Source organism: Carassius carassius, chromosome 34 (genome assembly GCF_963082965.1).
Source record: "Carassius carassius chromosome 34, fCarCar2.1, whole genome shotgun sequence".
Taxonomy (NCBI): Eukaryota; Metazoa; Chordata; class Actinopteri; order Cypriniformes; family Cyprinidae; genus Carassius; species Carassius carassius.
In genome coordinates this window covers 19,316,391-19,338,794 of record NC_081788.1, presented here as the reverse complement: position 1 = coordinate 19,338,794, position 22,404 = coordinate 19,316,391, and the positions used below count along the sequence as shown (strand labels likewise).

Sequence of the window (22,404 nt, the reverse complement as noted above, 5' to 3'; positions counted from 1 at the left end):
TAGCATTAATACTTGAGTGATATAAGGACACTGGCTGATTGGAGGAGTCAGAGATAAGTTAGCCAGAGATGCCTGGCCCAACTGCATTACTATTGAATTAAAGGATCTGACATCTCCTGTTTAACAACTAGTGTTTCAGCACTGCTCGTAAAGGCTGTAGACTCAAACATACTGCTCTGTAACAGACCTGCCTGTGAATCTTTTTAAGCAGATTGTCATTTTGTAATTCACTATTACAAATTATAATATATTATATTCCTTTTTTAATACCATTATACATTTTCAATGCTATATTAGGCCTTTTCCCATATGAACAGTTTTTCCTGGAACTAGACTAATAACCAATTGAAATAAATTATTTAATTTAGTAGAGTACTTAAGTAAACAACATTATTCCAGATGGATGATGTTAGAAAAAAATAAATAACATTCACATTAATTTAAAATATGTCTGTGTTATCCCAGACACGTTTATAATTTAAATAGATTGCATGCAAGGACGTAATCTGTGACAATGTGTTTAACGAGCATAAAACCTTTTTAGTTGACCATTTCTATATGAATTTTTTAAATGCTCATTTTAATGCACACAGATAAAAGCAGAGTATCACCGTAGATAGATGAATATATAACTCATACAGAAAAATGAAATGCAACCAGTGATGTTATGGCCTGACATTTAGAATTACCTGATAAAGCCAAGAACTAAATAATGAGAGTGTTGGCCTGCAGAGGATCTGTTTTTTCTCTCTGGGGGTTAAAGTTCACAGGCTCAGAAGGATCCAGAACCTCGGCAACCAGGTTCTGAATGTCCAGGATCTGAGTAAAACCAAAGGAGAAGAACTGTGCCAAAGATTCCAGGAGGTCGATTTTTAGTTACAGTACTATACCTGAAGAGCATGAATTGCCAAATGCTGTGAAGACAACACAGGACACAGATCAGTAAACAGATGTGGCAGCCTACTGTGCGCTATCAAATACATTCAATATGTCATCACTCGTCACAGTTTTTCACATGTACAAGTGTGTCAAATGTCAGAGCTACAATGAAATCATCCGGAGTGATCTGTAATATGTCCTGCTGTGATATCTTTAATGGCATCTCACACATGAGATATCAGCCATGGTTTTATGAGGCTTATATCAAGCACCACCTTCATAACTTCATAAATGACTTCTTTCCTGGAAGAATTGCATGCTTGCAGATACAAGCACTTGAAATATATTCTGTTAGACATAGAAAGAAAAGCACACAGAGAGAAAGCAAAACAGAGCAAATACAAAAAAACGTCGGTAGTATAACAGCTGTTGCTTAGAACTGTACAGCACAAGATATGAAATGGTGGAGTTTTTTATATATATGTGTAGTTTATTTAACAATTCAGAACTACAATCTGCCTGCTGTCAGTACAGATCTGAGAACACTATACAGCAATAGATTTCTATTGCTAGAGCTTATATCTACTGCTGAACTCTGAATAAGGAAAATAAAAGTCAACACAATGTCAAAATTGACTGTTTACTTTCTTAGTGCAAGTCTTATTATGATTTAATAGATGGTGCATATTATTATTCCAAACGAAAAAGCGTATCATTGTAATAATCTTAAAATTAAAATAAATGTAAAACATTTCACCCTTAATATATATATATATATGAGCTTAACGACAGCAGGACTTCAATGTCAACTTTCAATTCAACTTCACAACTAATTAGGAGACACAGTAATTAGGCCTACACTTATACCAGGCTTTTAATTACCACAGACAAAGAGGAATATAATATCACCTATGGATCATGGTCATTTTTCTGCTGAATTACACATTAATAAGCTTTGTTTATTATTCTCACACCTGCCTGCCCAATATATTTTTACCAGGATACGGTGAAAAAAAAAAAGATTAAGACTGAAAGAGAAAGAAGAGAGACATAAACAAAGGCAAAGGCAAACAAATGCTTTGGTAACAATTTATTTAACTTTATTTGTATGCATTATTAATGCATAATCGGTACACTGGATTAAAAAATATTGAATTACATGATATGCTGATTAATAAAAATCATAGTTAATTAGCACTATCAATATTTGCTGAGAAATGCTCACAAATGAAGATAATTCAAAACATTATTGTGGCAGACAAAATTACTGAATAAACATTATAAAGTGAGCTTTATTTATTTATGTATGTAATTTATAAATATATTTATTTAAATTTCAATTAAATTAAATTTATTACTGAACATTATCCTATAACTGGCCTACAGAGTCCACATCAATCCATACCAAAATTTAGTTTAGTGGGCATGATTAATAAAAAATGTAATTATTAAAATTAAATTTATGAAAATTAATTAATTAAAGTTCTAGTTATTACAAACTTGATCTCAAAACTGCATCTTTAATGACATTTGGTTTCTCATAATGACAAGGGACTACGGGGAATTGGACTCGTAACAAGCAACTCATTTATAACCTTTAGAACATGAGACAAGAGATGTATTATGCAAATGTTTTATCACAATGTCTCAGGGAAATCAAAAGAACTTCTGTCCTTGTGTGTGATTGTCTGAGCTCTTTATAAAATACAGATCTGACCAAATTAAGGTCCCTCACACAGAAAAAAAAATCATTTGAATTCACATTCAGTAGAATATAACTTAATTCATTCCAGCTAGTTTAGTATTTAGATTTCAATTTTAATTTCAAAGGTCTCAATCAGATATGACAGCCGATTCAAATAAGAGTTCTTATTTTGAATAAAGTTTCATGTGACACAATTCTGTTCCGTGTGCTGTGTGAATTTGCAGGGCCAGATGTAAATAATGTTGGCCCGTCAACTGTATTTGGTCAGAATCAGATGATGAACTGACACTGAACAGCTCCTGAATGACAACTCTGCACTCCGACAGACTTTAAACAGACATCTCAACTAACAGCTTCAGCAGAACTGTTGCCTCTTTTAAAGAACAGCACAAGCCCACATATAAAAACAGACAGGGCCCTGAAATACTTCAGCTAAAATAAACATGACATAAACAAATGTGCTGGTGTCTTGAAAATGGAACAACGGCAACAGAGAGGGATATTGAGAGAGAAACTGGCATTAGAGAAAGAAGCAAATTCATGCATGATGGGGATACAGAGTGATGCTCTAAAGAGGATATATCATGGAAAAAAGGATTTTACTCACTCTTTTGAAAAGAAATAGTCTGTCTATTCATCTATCCATCCATCCATTCATCTATCCATCATCAACCATCTTCATTTATCTATCATTTTGGTTAATGATGTCAGAACTATGAGCATATTATCATGTGTTTTTACATATCAACATCTATTCAATGTTCAGCAACTTAGGCTCTAGCTGAAGAACATTCACATATATTAACACTTAGTGTACCTGCATTTACATTTATAAGAATTAAAAAGGTACAGAAAATGATGCAGTCAAGAAAATGACAAAGGAATATGGGTATAAACCTAAGGCTGTTTTCAGTGCCAGAATCAAGTGGACAAAAACAATGCTACAAAAGTGAAGAATATGGCCACTGTATAACTGAATTATTTGTTAGTGTGTGTGTCTGTCTGGTTCTCACCCAGCAGTCTGTGTTCCGAGGGTGATGACAGGGGCGTGCACTGGAGCGAAGGTCAGCTCCTGCATCTCATCCTCTTCCTCACTTCTGTTTCCCTCTCTTTCCTGCACACTTAGCTCCAGGTGAGCTATGCTGCCAGCAACTGGATGCTCCTGATTCAATTAAACCAGAACACAGGCAGAAAGACAGAAAAAAAAGACAAATTCAAAAGACATTTTGGACTCAAGTTCAGTACAAAAACCCCCACGAGGCTTTGATGAAGTTTTGGCTCATAAATTTTCAGTGTACAATTATCTCTCTCTCTGTGAGGACTCTGAAAATTACTGAGAATATTTCATCAGCAAATCTAAAAAAGCACCTTCTAAAATGTGAAAAAATCCATATTTGAGGGTAAGAACAGATGTCAAGACAAAAAAGAGGACAACAGATCAGATACAGATACTGTCAGGAAATTTCAGTACTGAAATCTTCCCAAAAAAAAAAATTTCAAGGTTAGTGACATCTGGATATAAGATAGATCAGTTTGAAAATACTAACTTAATGCAAATAGAATTGCATATTTTGTTGCAATAATATGTCTGCGGAATAGCTTAATGCAGATTTGCACTTTTCCTCAGTGGTCTAAGAAAGTGGCATATCAGATAAATCATATTAGACCTACTCCTAAATGAACAAACAAAACGAAAGATGCCAACAGTCAAAGTAAGACTACTCCTTACAAAAAACCTTTCTTAAAAGAAATGAATGGATGGATGGATGGATGGATGAATACGTTTCACTATCATACAAAAATCTATTGTCAAATTAATACTTTTATTCAGAAAGGATGCATTAATCAAAATTGACTGTAAAGGCTTTTACATAGAAGCCAGTTAATTGTAAAAATGTTATTAGACTGTATTAATATCCCACAATATTATGGTTTCTTCTGTATTTTTCATTAAACAAATGCAGCATTGGTGAGCATAACAGACTTAATAAAAAAATCTAACATTTGATATAGAACAGTACTGTACTATAAATTATATTAACTATTAGATTGTACTTTTCTGGCAATCCTTGGTTCTTTGTATCACACTTCTAATGTCAGTGCCCACTCTTGATGAATTGCTTGTGTGGTAGTGATCCTCATTTGCAAAGTGAAGAAATGCAGGTCTAGCTGTAGTATGGCATGCTGGTATATGCATTGAAAATCACATCCAGTCTAATACACACACACATACAAATACTAGTCTACTTAAAAAAACACAATCGCAGCACTTCAGCAAAACTGCAAGTGAATTCCAACATCCTGCATTTGTGTATTAAAAGGTGTATAGCTCAGGATGTTCACAAAGCTTTGTAATAAGTCAGCTGCAACCAAAACCAAAGAGAATTTGAAATTCTAGCTTAAAGATGAGACTGGGAGATTCATAGACAGAAAATAAAAAGCACAGGGAATAATTTAACACTATCACAGAATCACCCAGAAATGACAAGCAGGGAGTTGAGCATAGCAGGAATTTCCTCCCTAATCTCTGCAGAAGAGTCCATGTGTGGCACAAACAGCCTTAACCAAATGTGGAGGCGGTAACAAAGTACTTTATATGTTTATTTACTCACTATCATATAGTCAAATGCACTGCATGACTAAAGGCAACGGCATAAACATACATGCTCCCACACATGATTAACATAATATCTGTGGATATCTTTGCGCAAAATGTGATATTTACCCACTCTATACAGTCTGCATCTAACCACACTGTATTTCAAATAAAATATAAAGTACATTACCATTACAAACCATTCCCAATCCTGATTTCTCAGCATGGCTAGCTGACAATGCTGTAGAACAGCTGTAATAATGCACTGATGGTTTTATCGTATAATACGGACACAGTATATTTTTACACAGGATGGTACGAACGGTAAGGTAAAAGAATAGTTCTTCCCAAAATATGATGAACATTTACTCAACTGCAGGCCATATAAGATGTAGATGAGTTTGTTTCCTCAAATTTAGCATTACATCACTTGCTCACCAATGTATCAAATGCAGCTTATAAAAACAATTTATGAAAACATCCCAATCGTCCACAAGTGAATAACACAACTCCAGTCCAGCAATTAATGTATTGTGAAAATAAAATCTTTGTGTTTGTATTAAATAAATCCATCAAGATGTTTTTATTGATTTTGGCCAGAAACAATGGTTTAATGTTAAAAATCCTAAATGATACATTTGTTTATTACAAAAATGCAGTTTTTCACTTCACTACAAATTAATGGAGAGACTTAACATGAGTTACTTGTGGATGTGAAACAAACTCGAATACATCTTGAATGGCCTGAGGGTGAATACATTTTCAGCAAATTGTAATTTTTGGGTGAACTATTTCCTTAACTCAAATCATATAATATTACCTGATCCAAGTTTCTTTTTAGTTAGTCTGAGAACTTTGATCTTTCTATATGATGTGATCCTCCTCCACAGTGCACTCGCTCCATTGTTTACATACAAACGCAGTATCATGTCGTCGCCAACTCTTGTATCATCAGGAAAACTACGGTTTCACAACAATGACATTCAAGCTTCACAGTGGAAAAGTCTTGCAGTACATAAAATATTGCTGATCATATGGACCATTAATCATATAAATGTATTACAGAGCTCAAATGAACCAATCCGTTGGACCACTGATGGATATATTATGATATAAAACTAATTTGCATGATTTTCCAATATAGTGGCATACACTCACTGAACCTGATCCAGTTTTAAAGTTCTGGTCTATCTCAGTTTTTTGCAGTTTAGAAAATGTGAAAGTGGCACTTACAGTAGATCTTTTGCAAGCATGAAACATTATCATGGAGCAGCTAATTTCATCAAACCAATAGGACAGTTAATGGGGCTCTAAGAAGTACTCTGTAGTTTGATACAACGTTTTTAACCTGCAAAATGATTTCTTCTGTTTTTGACAGGTGTATTGAGGTTTTCGTGGTGTACAGGTGTCTGTTTACTATGGTAATGTATGTGATTTTTTTCTATGCCATATGTTTTGAGTGTAGGTGTTTTATTCCTTTGCATGAATGTATCTCTGTGCTTTGTTTAAAAAAAAGCATATACATTTGTGTGGTCGTATGAGTGTGTGCATACATATGTGGGTGGAAAACTTACGACGTGACAGCTGGTGGGCCGTTGCCATCAGGGAGGGCGAAAGCAGAGAGGGGAGCTGTTGTTGCCATGGAGACCCCACCGTGTGGCTCTTGGTTGGGTAGCATGAAGTTGAAACCAGCTGAGAGAGAAACAGCTGAACAACAGAACCAGAGAAAGGAGAAAAAATAAATAAAGAAATTAATCCATATTTATCATACAAAACAACGGGCAGAAGCATTTGACGGTCTGACAATCCCCTGCAGCTGGCATCTACATAATGCCAACATCCAGCCAACACAAAAGCGGGATGAAATTATAAACCTGTTTAGGTATAAATGTGACAGATCCGGCTTTGGGTCTCAGTATGCACATATCTTCATACAAGCCCTAATTTCTCTTTCTTCACTTAGAGCATTTCACCGTTCCTGTTTGCCTCCAGCCTTATTTTGAGTCTCTATTGTTGTTAAAAGTAACATTATACCTTAACACCAATATGCACAAGAGTTTTCTGATGCAGCCAATTTCATCAGCTTTGAGATTCTGATATTATTCATCTCAGTTTGCTAAGTTTCTCATGTGTTGTTGTTAGTTTTGAGTTTTTGTCTTTGGACATTTTGTCATATTTTGTCAATATTGACATTAATTCATTTTAGTCAGTTTAACGTTGACACACGGTTGGCATGTGTTGCGTTTTAAGATGAACATTACAAGCGATCCAAACTCACAGAAAGGTCAAAAGTTTGCATCCCTGTATTACAGTGAGCAATAATATATTAAAACGTAATCATAAAAGCACTCTGATACTTATCTAAATGAAGACATTAATGCTGTAGTGATGTAACTGTGCCGCTTATAATCAGATTTAGTCAGATATTACTGTTTGAAAGACTTCCTTCAGTGCTAATGCTTGGAGATCTGTACTGACTTTAGCATGCATCAGTTGCTGAAGTAAAGCACCTCTCTGCCCTTAAGAAAGGCTGATGGATTCGTAGGCTGTGTGATGTGATCTAGTAGATGACTGTGATGAGGTCAGCGGTGTTAAACTCCTGACTCAACTGCCTCCAATACTGCCTAAATCACTGACAGCCAGTAGACCCTAAAAGCATTTCTCCACTGACCCCAATACAGCATAAATTTATTACTCACTGACCCCAATAATGCCCAAACACATACATATACTACAGTGAGCAATGAATCTCACGGCACCCAGTACCGACTGATCAACTAACTGCATAAAATGAATTTAAGACCACAGCTTTCCAATTGAGAGATCGTGAACCCCTCGAAACTTTGTAGTGCACCACTTCAACCAACAAGTTATGTTGCAATATATATTAATTTTAATAAACACGTCTGCTATTTAAAAGACATGAATGTTCAAAAAGAATCCCAATCGCAAAAAAAAAAAAAAAAAAAAAAAAAGATATTTTAACATCTGAAATCGTAGACTTAAAACAAATAATTATTGTATATTATTAAAGTTAATATTTAAAATGTATTCTGTTAAAAAAAAAAGTTGGGAAGCCCTAGTTTACATTGTACTGATATCAGTATTCTGCTGCACTGATGAATAGCAACAATATTTGTGATCCTCGTCAGACAACAGATACAAAAACAAATGACTCTCACTACAATGAGTTATTACACCAATCACTGCGAAAAGAGAAGTAAGAAAACAGAGGGAGAGGATAGAAAGACAGATCCACATGACAGCAGAAGTACTGACAGACACAGTGCCGACAAAAAAGGCACATGGTTTGAATAAAAACCATGCACGTCAATATTCACAAAGCCAGCTCTTGTTTGACATACACTCACTTTCATGCATACTAAAAACATAAAATCAATAACGGAGGCATAGAGTCTGAAATAGAGTGTGAGAAACAGATAGAGAGAGAGATGAAGGCTCTTTTTAAAAAGCATTAACTATAAATAGAGAGCATTAAAACACCATACAGTAAGTCAGGAATGCAACTGAACTGTACACCTGAACATCACATCCAAATGTGCTTTTTGAACATTTTATTTCAAAATCATGGGCATTAATAGAGCAGAACAGTGACTGCCTATATTTTCAACCTTGGTTCCAGTATTTGTTTAGATTTATTTCACCATATTTTCTAATACATACAATGTCATGTATATATGCAAATCAATCTAATATATACAAATATGCACATATAAAATCAATTAAAAGTCTAAGACTTAATATGTTTTTTTATTGGCAGTGGGTGAATGTCTCTAAGGAGAAAATAATTTCTTCTTCTGGAAACCAAGTGTTCACTCAAAAGGAAGACTTGACGGAGTTGCATTTAAAACAGATGACATGACAGGATGCAATAATTTAATAAGTATAAACAAATAGCACACACCCGTTAAAATGATTATATGGAGGCATGTATGGAAATGTATCTTGTATTTATATTGATATAATAATATAAATATCATTATAATATAATACAATATAAATTATTATTGACTATATATATATAAAACCCTTTTACTCTTTTCAGTACTGATTGAATTATAACTAATTCAGTCTGCTATAGCCTGCTCATAACTAAAATAGCAAAGTTTACCAACTTACATTTACTTTTATTTTTTCATAGCGTTTGTCACAATGTTATTTCTTTCCCCATGAAGGATGCATGTGACATTGTCATAGAATTATTCCAAAAATAGCTTTGATTTTGAGAGCGCACATATGATGCCTTAATAAAATGCTGCCTGCAGAAGGAAACTCACTGGGTTATGGAACAGTTGTGATATATATTAATTTAAAAGCAAACACATCACATTAAATGTGTGCGAAATATTTATGAAACTAGTTGATATTAGATCAAATTTAGCATCCTTCGCAAGATTCAGAATGACTAAACCAGTCTGTGCATGCCATTCTGAATCAGTGTGAGTGAAAGAGAGAGAACATTTGAGAACGAGACAGAGCAGCCCATCAATCAGAAAGATGTGCTACAGCCTTGACAGGCTTTTTCCAGACTAAGTGAGGGACTCAGGCTTTACAAAGTGAACAAACACAGGCAGCAGGGTCGGTGAAAAAAGAGCTCCAATCAACCTTTCCAAATTGGTGTCCCTCTAAATTAGTGCCGTACCAAAATCGATGGGGACCAGATCCATCCTAGGAGCCTAGGAAGTGTCACTGGATATTTTAAAGGGTCCTTAAGGTCTGACAGCATCTGCTTTGTTTTCTTTTGTTTTGCTGAAGTGTTAAATCAGGCTTTACAGAAAGGAGAGCAGGTGTGAGCAATTTGGATTTAACGCATTTATGTTTATGAGCCAAAAAAATCTTTTTTTGGGAAACCTGCAAAACACATTTGAAAGTGGAGGGGTTTTATCCAGCCATTAAAGTGAAAATAAAGACTTGACATGTATTCAGTGTTTGTCTATAACTAACCTCATTTTTATCTCAATCTTAACTTCATAATCAGTCTTTTTTTTTTTTTTACACATGGTATTTGAATTGGGACAATCTTTGGTAGTTGACATACTTGTTCTGATTTTGATTGCACTTTGCATTTGCAGTAGTGTATGTAGCCTTGCCAATTCACCTATTTTTTCTTTTTTTCTATTTGTGAAGCACTCTTGTCAACTAAGTCGTTTTTATATATCCTACATGAATAATGTTGAGCTGAGAGTTATATATATATATATATATATATATATATATATATATATATATATATATATATATATATATATATATATATATATATATATATATATATATATATATAGAATTGACCTTTTGGGTTGCATGCAAACACAACAAGTGTAATCAAGTTCACAAATAAAAAATATATATATATTCAGCCAGAGCATTTTAGTGGGTCAGAAATAGAGTATAGCCTGTAGTCAAATTCCAGAAACAAAATCAAATAAAAACTGAATGGCATTGAATCAAGTCAAATCAAAATAGAACCTAACCTAAATCAAATCTGAATCAAAACACATCAAACTTAATCAAATTAAATTTAAAATTAAATAAAATCTCACTAAATCAAACTGAAGCAAAATCAAATCAAGTCAATTACAAAAAAAATAAAAATCATGAATTTATTAAATAAAATCAACTCACACTGCATAGTATCAAAATAAAATAAAATCAAAGCAAAACAGTAACAAATCAAATTCAATCAAAATTACACTGCATCAAATCAAATACTTTAAATTAAGAGGAGTCATGCCACTGTCCTGTTCTAACTCCAATCCTAATTAAATACACCTGAACCAACTAATCTCAGTCTTCAGGATTACTGGAAACTTCCAGGCAAGTGTGTATTTGGCAGGCTGGATCCAAAATCTGCAGGATGTTGGCTTTTCAGGAGCAGGATCGGACATCCCTGCTTTAAAATGACAAAGCCAAAAATGTTGATCTGATAGTTGGCTTGGTATATTTGTACACCTTGTAGATCTGCAGTTGGGCAGGGGTCGTGAGCTTTATGAGTCTCTGTGGGAAGTGAAACTGAACACAGTGTGCTATCTGAAGAACAGTGGTACATTCTCCATCCTGGCCTTCGATACCTTTTTCTTCAGTTTGCAAACCCTCCTCAGACTTCTCAAGCTTTCATGGTGCAATGCTGCCGTAATCCACAGAAATCATTGCCCATCTGCTCAGGTCAGCAGAATACAACGATAAGGCCACTTTGATTTCTCTAGCGCAGATTCTCAGAGACATTACAACATCACATTCAGGATACAGCAGTTTGTTCTAAAACTGCTGCCATTCTGGTGCCACAGAAACAAACTCAGCCCTGGGAGAGATTTTTGCCATGTAATGATTTCAAGTGACTTACCGCTGGGCCGTGTGGAGACTGCAGCGTTGTTGCCGTCGGCTCCAAGATGTGTTCATCTGAAGGTCAAGCTAATAAAACAAAAATTTGAGCACTTGAAACATTAATTTCTTCCTCAAATTTTTATATTTGCAAACAATGTATCTCCTTCATAACAGTTTTCTAATTGTGTTAAATAATGTCATAGGTTGAGTTGAGCTAAATAACTCAAATGTAAAGCTAAAGATTGTTTAAATATATTCAAGCCTAAAAATCAAAACCATGCAAATGACACTTTTTTTCTCTCTTTTTCATCACATGCTTGGATTTATAATAGATGTGCATTGTCCATGAGTTGTCCAATTTGTTCACAGCATTTGTGTCTATCCCAGTTTACACAGCATTACGTCAGAAAAAATGTGGACTCTGAGGACTGCTAAGGCTCAGGGTGGCATTTCTGATGGCCTTAGGCTATGTGGTCAATACTCATTTGCATTCATGGTGTAAAGACAGCCCGAATGACCCACCGAATGAATCACATTTGTCACGTAAGCCTGGCAGTAGTAGAAAGGGTTTGGGCTGGGCAAGAGATGAGGTTAGAGTCACAGTTAACAGAACATCATTTACTCAGTCAGATAATGAGGTCAGCTCTATAAGCAACTATGAATCACCTCACACAGAGACCTGGTTTATACCCAGAATTAACATCAGTCTCTAAAAAAGATACAAACAATTGTGCAAGGTGATAATTTACATACGATTCAGTTGTAATTTAAAAAGCATATGACCAAATCATACAGGCATGTGCCACATACTTCAATGGCCTCTCCCCTCACCTGTCAACCAAAAACAAAACATTTTTATTTGTATTTTTACCAATTATGGGATGCGGTGACTACAGGTAATCAGGCACAATTTAAAAAATGGCTGCAGTTATCTTTAAAAAAAATAATAAGATGAAAATTAAGCATAGTGGAGATAAATGGGGTACTTTTTTGTCTTTGTTTATATGCAGGAGCATGTTTTTAAGGAAGTCTCTTTGTTATTTGAACAGAGATTCTGTAAAAACTGAAATATTGTGAAATATTGTTAGAAATATAAATTACCATTTTCCATTTATTCCTCTGATGGCAAAGCTTAATTTACAGCATCATTACTCCAGTCTTCAGTGTCACATGATCCTTCAGAAATCATTCTAATATGCTGGGTTACTGTTCACAAAATATTTATTTTTATTATCAATGTTCAAAATATTTGAACTGGTTAATAGATCTATGGAAAACATGACAATTTTTTCAGGATTCTTTTATGAATAGAAAGTTCAAAAGCACAATTAATGTGAAGCATTGTTTTATATATTTTTATATATTTTTCAATATATTTACTTTTAATTTAATCAATTTAGTTTAGCAGAAGGGACATGTGTTACCAACAGGTGTAACTGACAATCTTCTCGTCTGACCGCCAGGGATCGGATCACCTAAGACGGATGTTATCACTGGGTGTAAACAGTGCCAGAGTATGAGGAAACTGAATGACAGATTCACATCTTCAACGACTGCTGCACATTTGTGCTCCTTTGTCTGATCTAAACCTCTTCAAACACAATTAACAGATGCTTGGATGAGAAGGCCATAAGCTTCCTTATGCTAAACCAGACACCTTTTATGATTCACTCTTGTTTTTTGGTAACCAATTTTTATAAAATAAGCGCCTGACAAGTGTGAAATCCTGTGAGAGTCTAAAATTGGGTGCCTGGGATTTGACACAAACGGTGGTGATGTAATTTTACAGAATGTGCTAAACCATCTGTGCTTATGGGACATGGGTTAACAAATAAGTGTTAATTAATCAGTTCTCTTTTAAAAATGAAGAGTGAAAATGTATATAAGCTACAAGGAATAGTTCTCTTATGAGGCTTTATATTGAATGACAGACCCTTGATGTGTCCATCAATTAATTGTAATACCTCTGGTTACCGGGCCTGAGAGGATTAGCTCTTCAGGCTATTGTGACTTCCCAAAACCCTGACTGAGTAAATGTTCTGGATGGATCTTTATTTAAGGAGAACATCCTCTCAGCCACCCTAGTGTGCTTTGTCAGATGGATTTTCACCTCCCTGTCTGGAACAACAGATATCAAACCTGCCTGGTGATTTTTTTGTTTGAAAAGGGAACATTAATTGAGATTTTTATTTTGTGACAGGAACATTAATGATTAACCTGTCTGATAATCAGAGGGATGTGACAATATATGGTATAATTAACTTGCTTTTAGTATTTTAACAGTCATAACATTTAAGTCAAGTCAAGTCACCTTTATTTATATAGCGCTTTAAACAAAATACATTGTGTCAAAGCAACTGAACAAAATTCATTAGGAAAACAGTGTGTCAATAATGCAAAATGACAGTTAAAGGAAGTTCATCATTGAATTCAGTGATGTCATCTGTGTTCAGTTAAATAGTGTCTGTGCATTTATTTGCAATCAAGTCAATGATATCGCTGTAGATGAAGTGACCCCAACTAAGCAAGCCAGAGGCGACAGCGGCAAGGAACCGAAACTCCATCGGTGACAGAATGGAGAAAAAAACCTTGGGAGAAACCAGGCTCAGTTGGGGGGCCAGTTCTCCTCTGACCAGACGAAACCAGTAGTTCAATTCCAGGCTGCAGCAAAGTCAGATTGTGCAGAAGAATCATCTGTTTCCTGTGGTCTTGTCCTGGTGGTCCTCTGAGAAAAGGTCTTTACAGGGGATCTGTATCTGGGGCTCTAGTTGTCCTGGTCTCCGCTGTCTTTCAGGGATATAGAGGTCCTTTCTAGGTGCTGATTCACCATCTGGTCTAGATACGTACTGGATCCGGGTGACTGCAGTGACCCTCTGATCTGGATACAGACTGGATCTGGTGGCTACGGTGACCTCGGAATAAGAGAGAAACAGACAAATATTAGCGTAGATGCCATTCTTCTAATGATGTAGCAAGTACATAGGGTGTTATGGGAATTGTTCCCGGTTCTGGTTTACCGAATTAATGCAGCCTAAAAATCCTTTAACGGATTTGGATATTAAAAGCATATTAGTATGTTATGTGTAAGCCAGGTTAAAGAGACTGGTCTTTAATCTAGATTTAAACTGCAAGATGTGTCTGCCTCCCGAACAATGTTAGATAGGTTATTCCAGAGTTTAGGCACCAAATAGGAAAAGGATCTGCCACCCGCAGTTGATTTTGATATTCTAGGTACAACCCGAATTCCGGAAAAGTTGGGACATTTTTAAATTTTAATAAAATGAAAACTAAAAGACTTTCAAATCACATGAGCCAATATTTTATTCACAATAGAACATAGATAACATAGCAAATGTTTAAACTGAGAAAGTTTACAATTTTATGCACAAAATGAGCTCATTTCAATTTTGATTTCTGCTACAGGTCTCAAAATAGTTGGGACGGGGCATGTTTACCATGGTGTAGCATCTCCTTTTCTTTTCAAAACAGTTTGAAGACGTCTGGGCATTGAGGCTATGAGTTGCTGGAGTTTTGCTGTTGAAATTTGGTCCCATTCTTGCCTTATATAGATTTCCAGCTGCTGAAGAGTTCGTGGTCGTCTTTGACGTATTTTTCGTTTAATGATGCGCCAAATGTTCTCTATAGGTGAAAGATCTGGACTGCAGGCAGGCCATGTTAGCACCCGGACTCTTCTGCGACGAAGCCATGCTGTTGTTATAGCTGCAGTATGTGGTTTTGCATTATCCTGCCGAAATAAACAAGGCCTTCCTGAAATAGACGTTGTTTGGAGGGAAGCATATGTTGCTCTAAAACCTTTATATACCTTTCAGCATTCACAGAGCCTTCCAAAACATGCAAGCTGCCCATACCGTATGCACTTATGCACCCCCATACCATCAGAGATGCTGGCTTTTGAACTGAACGCTGATAACATGCTGGAAGGTCTCCCTCCTCTTTAGCCCGGAGGACACGGCGTCCGTGATTTCCAACAAGAATGTCAAATTTGGACTCGTCTGACCATAAAACACTATTCCACTTTGAAATAGTCCATTTTAAATGAGCCTTGGCCCACAGGACACGACGGCGCTTCTGGACCATGTTCACATATGGCTTCCTTTTTGCATGATAGAGCTTTAGTTGGCATCTGCTGATGGCACGGCGGATTGTGTTTACCGACAGTGTTTTCTGAAAGTATTCCTGGGCCCATTTAGTAATGTCATTGACACAATCATGCCGATGAGTGATGCAGTGTCGTCTGAGAGCCCGAAGACCACGGGCATCCAATAAAGGTCTCCGGCCTTGTCCCTTACGCACAGAGCTTTCTCCAGTTTCTCTGAATCTTTTGATGATGTTATGCACTGTAGATGATGAGATTTGCAAAGCCTTTGCAATTTGACGTTGAGGAACATTGTTTTTAAAGTTTTCCACAATTTTTTACGCAGTCTTTCACAGATTGGAGAGCCTCTGCCCATCTTTACTTCTGAGAGACTCTGCTTCTCTAAGACAAAGCTTTTATAGCTAATCATGTTACAGACCTGATATCAATTAACTTAATTAATCACTAGATGTTCTCCCAGCTGAGTCTTTTACAAACTGATTGCTTTTTTAGCCATTTGTTGCCCCCGTGCCAACTTTTTTGAGACCTGTAGCAGGCATTAAATTTTAAATTAGCTAATTAAGTAGATAAAAGTGTAAAATTTCTCAGTTTAAACATTTGCTACGTTATCTATGTTCTATTGTGAATAAAATATTGGCTCATGTGATTTGAAATTCCTTTAGTTTTCATTTTATTAAAATTTAAAAAACGTCCCAACTTTTCCGGAATTCGGGTTGTATTATCAAATTGCCTAAGTTTTGAGAACGTAGCGGAACGTAGAGGATTATAATGTAAAAGGAGCCCATTCAAATACTGAGGTGCTAAACCATTCAGGGCTTTATAAGTAATAAGCAATATTTTAAAATCTATACGATGTTTGATAGGGAGCCAGTGAAGTGTTGACAGGACCGGGCTAATATGGTCATATTTCCTGGTTCTAGTAAGAACTCTTGCTGCTGCATTTTGCACAACCTGTAGTTTGTTTACTAAGCGTGCAGAACAACCACCCAATAAAGCATTACAATAATCTAGCCTTGAGGTCATAAATGCATGGATTAACATTTCTGCATTTGACATTGAGAGCATAGGCCGTAATTTAGATATATTTTAGTCAAGTATAAACACTAAGACTATTTGCCATATTTCTAGAGAGAAGAGTGGCGCCACCCCAGGAGGGATGAAGACCATCTCTTTTCAACAGGTCAGGTCTGCCCCAAAAGCTCGTCCAATTGTCTATGAAACCTATGTTATTCTGTGGGCACCACTTAGACATCCAGCCATTGAGTGATGACAATCTGCTATGCATCTCGTCCCCACGGTAAGCAGGGAGGGGACCAGAGCATATTACAGTGTCTGACATCGTGCTTGCAAGTTCACACACCTCTTTAATGTTATTTTTAGTGATCTCCGACTGGCGAAGTCGAACATCATCATAGGGGTTGCAGTGGCTCAGTGGTTCATGTAGGTTGTCTACAAATCGGAAGGTTGGTGGTTCAATCCCCGGCTCCACCTGTTGGTCTGTTGAAAGCGCTATATAAATGCAGTCCATTTACCATCATTAGCGCCGGCAATGGTGCAAACAATCTTACTGTATTTACGTTTAGCATTAGCAAGCACTTTTAAATTTGCTAAGATTTCAGGCGCTCTGGCTCCTGGTAAACATTAGACTATACTGGCTGGTGTCTTTATATTCACGTTGTGTACAATAGAATCACCAATAACTAGAGCACTTTCATCAGGTTTCTCAGTGGGTGCATTACTGAGTGGGGAGAACCTGTTTAATGATTTGATCGGAACAGAAAAGCGGTGTTTTGACCCACGACCACGCTGCCTCACTGTCACCCAGTTGCCCTGCTGCAGGGGCTCTGTTGCTGGAACCGAACAATGTACAGGAATCCCTGAGCTAGACGCATCCAAAGCCGTATCTAGAGCCCTAACATTCTTACTGTCCTCAATTAAAGTTTGGATGCATGTCTCTAATTCTGAAATCTTCTCTGTCAGCCTAAATATTTCCCTGCATTTATCACATGTGAATCCCTCAACTGCGATAGAGATAGATAAACTGTACATGTGGCAAGAGGTGCAAATAACAATAGCAGGAGAAGCCATTACTCACCGTGCTTGATGAAATATTCTTACTGCGGTTGTTTGATGAACTTGTGAAAAACTGGAGCGAGAGAGAGGAGAGGAGAAAAGAAAACAGCGATAGGTTCGAATGAAAACGCTAATGACAAGCTAACGAGTGCTAACGTTTTGCAGGTGTACTGCACTCCTGGATATAAAATAAAAGTGAACAAAATTAATCTGAATCAAAATTAATCTGAAAAGATTGATCGATAATATAAGAAATATGGTGTGAATTAAGTTATATTTTATTACTTTAAAAAACAGAGAGTGATAGTAAGAAAAAGATTCTAGAGAAAAAAATAATAAAATAAAATAAAAACAGCTACACGGAGCTACGATTAGCTACAGAACAGAAGGCCAACAGGAAGTAGAGAAAACACTGTCCAACAGCGACACCCGCAGTCAGTCAACCCCATGAAAAATATTAAACATGAAAATATTAAACATTTCATCTTTAAATTCTATCAGTATCAAAACAATTGGATTACAATACATCCCCAATGGGCCACCTTCACTACCATTCAAAAGATTGGGGTCAGTAAGATTTTAATGTTTTTGAAAAAGTCATTTAGGATGCTATTTAGAATTTGTAATAACCGTTTTCTATTTTAACATATTTTAAAATTTAATTGATTTTAGTTATGGCAAAGCTGAATTTTCAGTGGCCATTACTTCAATCTTCAGTTTCCTTCAGAAATCATACTCATATGCTAAAGAAACGTTTCTTATCAATTATAAAAATGGTGCAGCTTAATGTTTCGGTGGACACTGTGTTACTATTTTTTCAGTATTTTTTGATCAATAAAAGAACAGAATTTATTTGAAATAAAAATCTTTTGTAGCTTAATAAATGTCATCATTGTCACTTGTGATAAATTTAAGGCACCCTTGCTGAATAAAAGTATTGATTAGTTAACAAAAATCTATTAGTGTAACAATCCAAATGAAATATTTCACTCATACACTAGTATGAATACTTAACCAAGCTATACAATGCCTAAATATTCATAAAGTAATTCCATGCATTCTCTGAACAACTATAAAATAGCATTCTCTCTACATGATTGCACATCAGGCGTAGTTGTTGGACTGGAACCGTCAAAAAGGACGTCCAGAGATGTGTCAGCGTAAGTAGTGATGTTTCCTTGCTGAGTGAAGGTGACCACACTGTTGGGTGACAACATGTTTCTAAGTAATGCCTCAGTCTGATGCTCAATCTGTTTCTGTTGCATGTGTGAACTCATCAGCCCATCTAACACACTCTCTCTCTATCACTCACTCACTTTCTGACTGTCTTACACCCTCCCTCTCATTTACACCTACTCTTCTCTATTTAATCAAATTTTTGGAGGTTTTTGGAGAAACTCCAAAATGCAATACATTTCTTCTCATTAATCTTGATATGACAGAACAATGGAGAGAAAGACAAGAGATGAACAATTATCTCACATCTTGCTCTCATTCTGACAGCTCACTCCATAAATCAAAAATCACTTCAAACACGGCATTAAAAAAACTATCTGAAAAAAATAAAATAAAATAAATAAATAAATATATATAGGCATTGATCGGCAGCCTCAGCCGCTTCTAAAAATTTAGACACAGAAACGAGATCTCCGGAGACAGAGCCAATCAACTCTTGATTGACTTCCTGCATAATGTGGATGGACAGGCTGCCATGTTGGCAGTGGTTCACACAGGCTAATTGAACTGCTGACATGTGCACTATGAAAACCACCCTCATAAATACACATGGACGTGCTCACGACTGTGCATTCATCACGCATTTGTAAATACTGTGCACGATTGGCTAAAGGACAAAATCACAGGAGATCTTTTTGCTTTTGATCAGTGTTCATGGGAAGTAAATAGAACAACCACCATCAAAGAGAGAAATTAACAAATTCTGATCATTGCTGCCCATGTTTCACATTCTTCTCTTGCTCTCCAGATCTTTGACAATCAGCACACATCAAAACAATTCTCCTTTCTGCTGTGAAGAGATGTTAGAAGTTGATAAGGTAGTTCATGAAATATTAACAGTTTGTTATTAAGCGTTTAAAGCCAAACATGTCATTTTTTATATAAAAATACCAGATTAACACACAAAGACAACAATAAATAAGACACCTGAATAGTATCAAAACATTACTTGCTGACCAACCTATGACAGCAACTGTGGCTCAAGCAATGGCACGAGCTGTATGTTATCTGTCAATATTAGTGAAGAAATCTCTGAGACATAAGCAAAGATAATGGTAAGGTGTTTGAAGATTCATGCATGTAGGGAGTCCATGCCTCAGGAAAGAGAGAGGGAGAAATTTTAGACTTGGCAGAGTGCCTGGCCCTCAGGCCAGAAGCTTCATCCCTCGTTGCCCAATAAGGCAGAGCTCAAGTGAGGAGGAATTAAAAGAAGAAGACTGCAAGCATATGCTACAATCTTTTTTCATTCTGCCCTTGACTATATGACCCTGAGGCTTTCAAATTGACCAGAGCATATTTCACACACAGAGCAACACAGAAGTTGTGCTGGTGGGTCTGACCCCCAAACTCCATACATCTCACCCACCAGGAGTTGATCTCTATCAGAAACTGGGAAATGTGAGATATGCAAAAACTCCCTTTTAATTGGAAGGCAGAGATTGTGACGGAAAAGTAATTAGTTGTTATTAATTTTGTAATTACCTCCCCACAACATATTAAGGGTGATTCATTTGGGCATGACAATTCTTTCTCTAACAATTCAAGATCAAATCCACAACAATTCATAACAAAAATGTCAGATTAATTCTTAATAATTCTGGTTATGGGAAAACAGTACATAATGTTTAACAACAACTCAACACAACTGAGTAACCCATTACTTTAGATGACTTTAGATGATTGCAATACAAATTTAAGAATACAATACCATTTTAAGAATCAGTTTAATATCTGTCCTGACATAACATCACATTAAAAAACTAAGGTGAAGTACATTGTATTTTATATTTAAGGTAAAGATGATGACATCAGATGAATGATTCTGTTAAGCAAAGTTAATCTCCCAGGTGCTTTGTTTTGAATCGCAACGTACAGATCCCTAGTCAGACTATGATGACTGCAGCGTAATATCACTTTCTCAATAAAGAATCCTGCTGAAGATACAAAATAGTCTCCTGGTCTTTGCTTCTGAGTTTCCTATACAATAGTCCGTAAAAAATATTATTGTAAAAGACTTTAAAACACCTGTATTTCAATGACTAATGCAAGAAAATTGGCTGGAAATGTAGCAGCACTGAAGACAGACCTACTGAGAGTGGTGCTATATTTCTGTGAAGACACTTTGATTATCTCTCTGGATGGAGCATCACAGCCTTGTAAATCCGCACAAGGCACAAATGAAAGGTCTCGCATCCTAGCAGAAAAACAACAATAAACCCTGACTCACCTTGGGATGCTGAAAGTAACTTCTTAGGTGGCGTCGTTTCCCGGCGGCTCACTTTCAATGCCGTGCTGCAAGAAGCTCCTTCCACATCCACACTAGATGAAAACTTGAACATGATGACACATTTCCCCGAATTTGTCTGTGAAAAAATTGCTAAACTTTCTTTCAAGGGACTGTATTCATGAATGTTTACTAGATGTTGAGTACTTCTATCTCTCAACTGCTCAACCTAGTTTTGTCATTTTTCAATATTTAAATACTTTTTTCTGTACCAATTCTGAATAAGATTGATTTTATTCAATGAAATCTGCTTGGTACATTTTGTCACAGTTTTACAGTGTTTGGCTTCCCATTCACCTCATAACCGAATAAAATAAAACAATCTGCATGATGACAAATTAAAATAAATACTGCTTTCTTTTTACTTTCGAATTATCAAAGAATTCAGAAAAAAGTATCATTGTTTCCACATAAATATTAAGCAGCGCAACTATTTTACAATAAACATGCAAAATAAACAATTAAAATGTTTGTAGGGGGAAAAAAAACACAAAAAATTTCCACAAATGTGTTCCTTATGAGTGATATAATACAATTGCTCTTATTTTGTCTTCATTCTTAATCAGTGCCATTAATGCCACAATAGAGTCAGATTTCTTTTAGCACTATTCTCTAAATGTATAATTACATAATTAGTCTGCCACCATTAATTTAATTGCAACCTCCTGATTAGAGGCATTGCATAAGGACTCTAAAGCAGCCTGCATGGGAGTGGCACATCTTGTGATATTACCATTATTCCAGTGTGTGGTTTTATGCATTCAATCATTACCTGCTGTGTTCTTGCAGAGTAGACCATGTCAACCCCAAGGGTTGGGGAGAGCACTGCCCTGCAAGTCAAGGCACACATTCTCTCCGGGGCCCTCAGGATCCGAAAACAGACTCCAAGCACACCGACGCACACACTGCATAAACGCTGCTCTGGGCACAGCTGGGGATGTCATCTAACAAAAAAGAGAGAGAAAGAAAATTTTGCTCTCAGATAATCCCCGAAAAGGCATAATCTAATGTTTCAAGTCATCAGAACAGGGTGTCACTCTTTATATATGACTTGGTTCAACTCCCCCCCCCCCCCCCCCAAATAAATATACTACCAATTGGACAGTGATTTCTTCTTTGGAAACAATGCCGACAGATACACTTCCCACAATCTAAATTCAGCAGCTACA

General features: G+C 36.2%; 1 pseudogene; it reads right to left on the bottom strand.

Annotated features, from left to right (window-relative positions):
- The window catches only part of LOC132115019 (nephrocystin-4-like), a 73,485-nt pseudogene extending 51,314 nt beyond the window's left edge, over positions 1-22,171 (bottom strand).
- Positions 22,172-22,404: the final 233 nt, after the last annotated feature.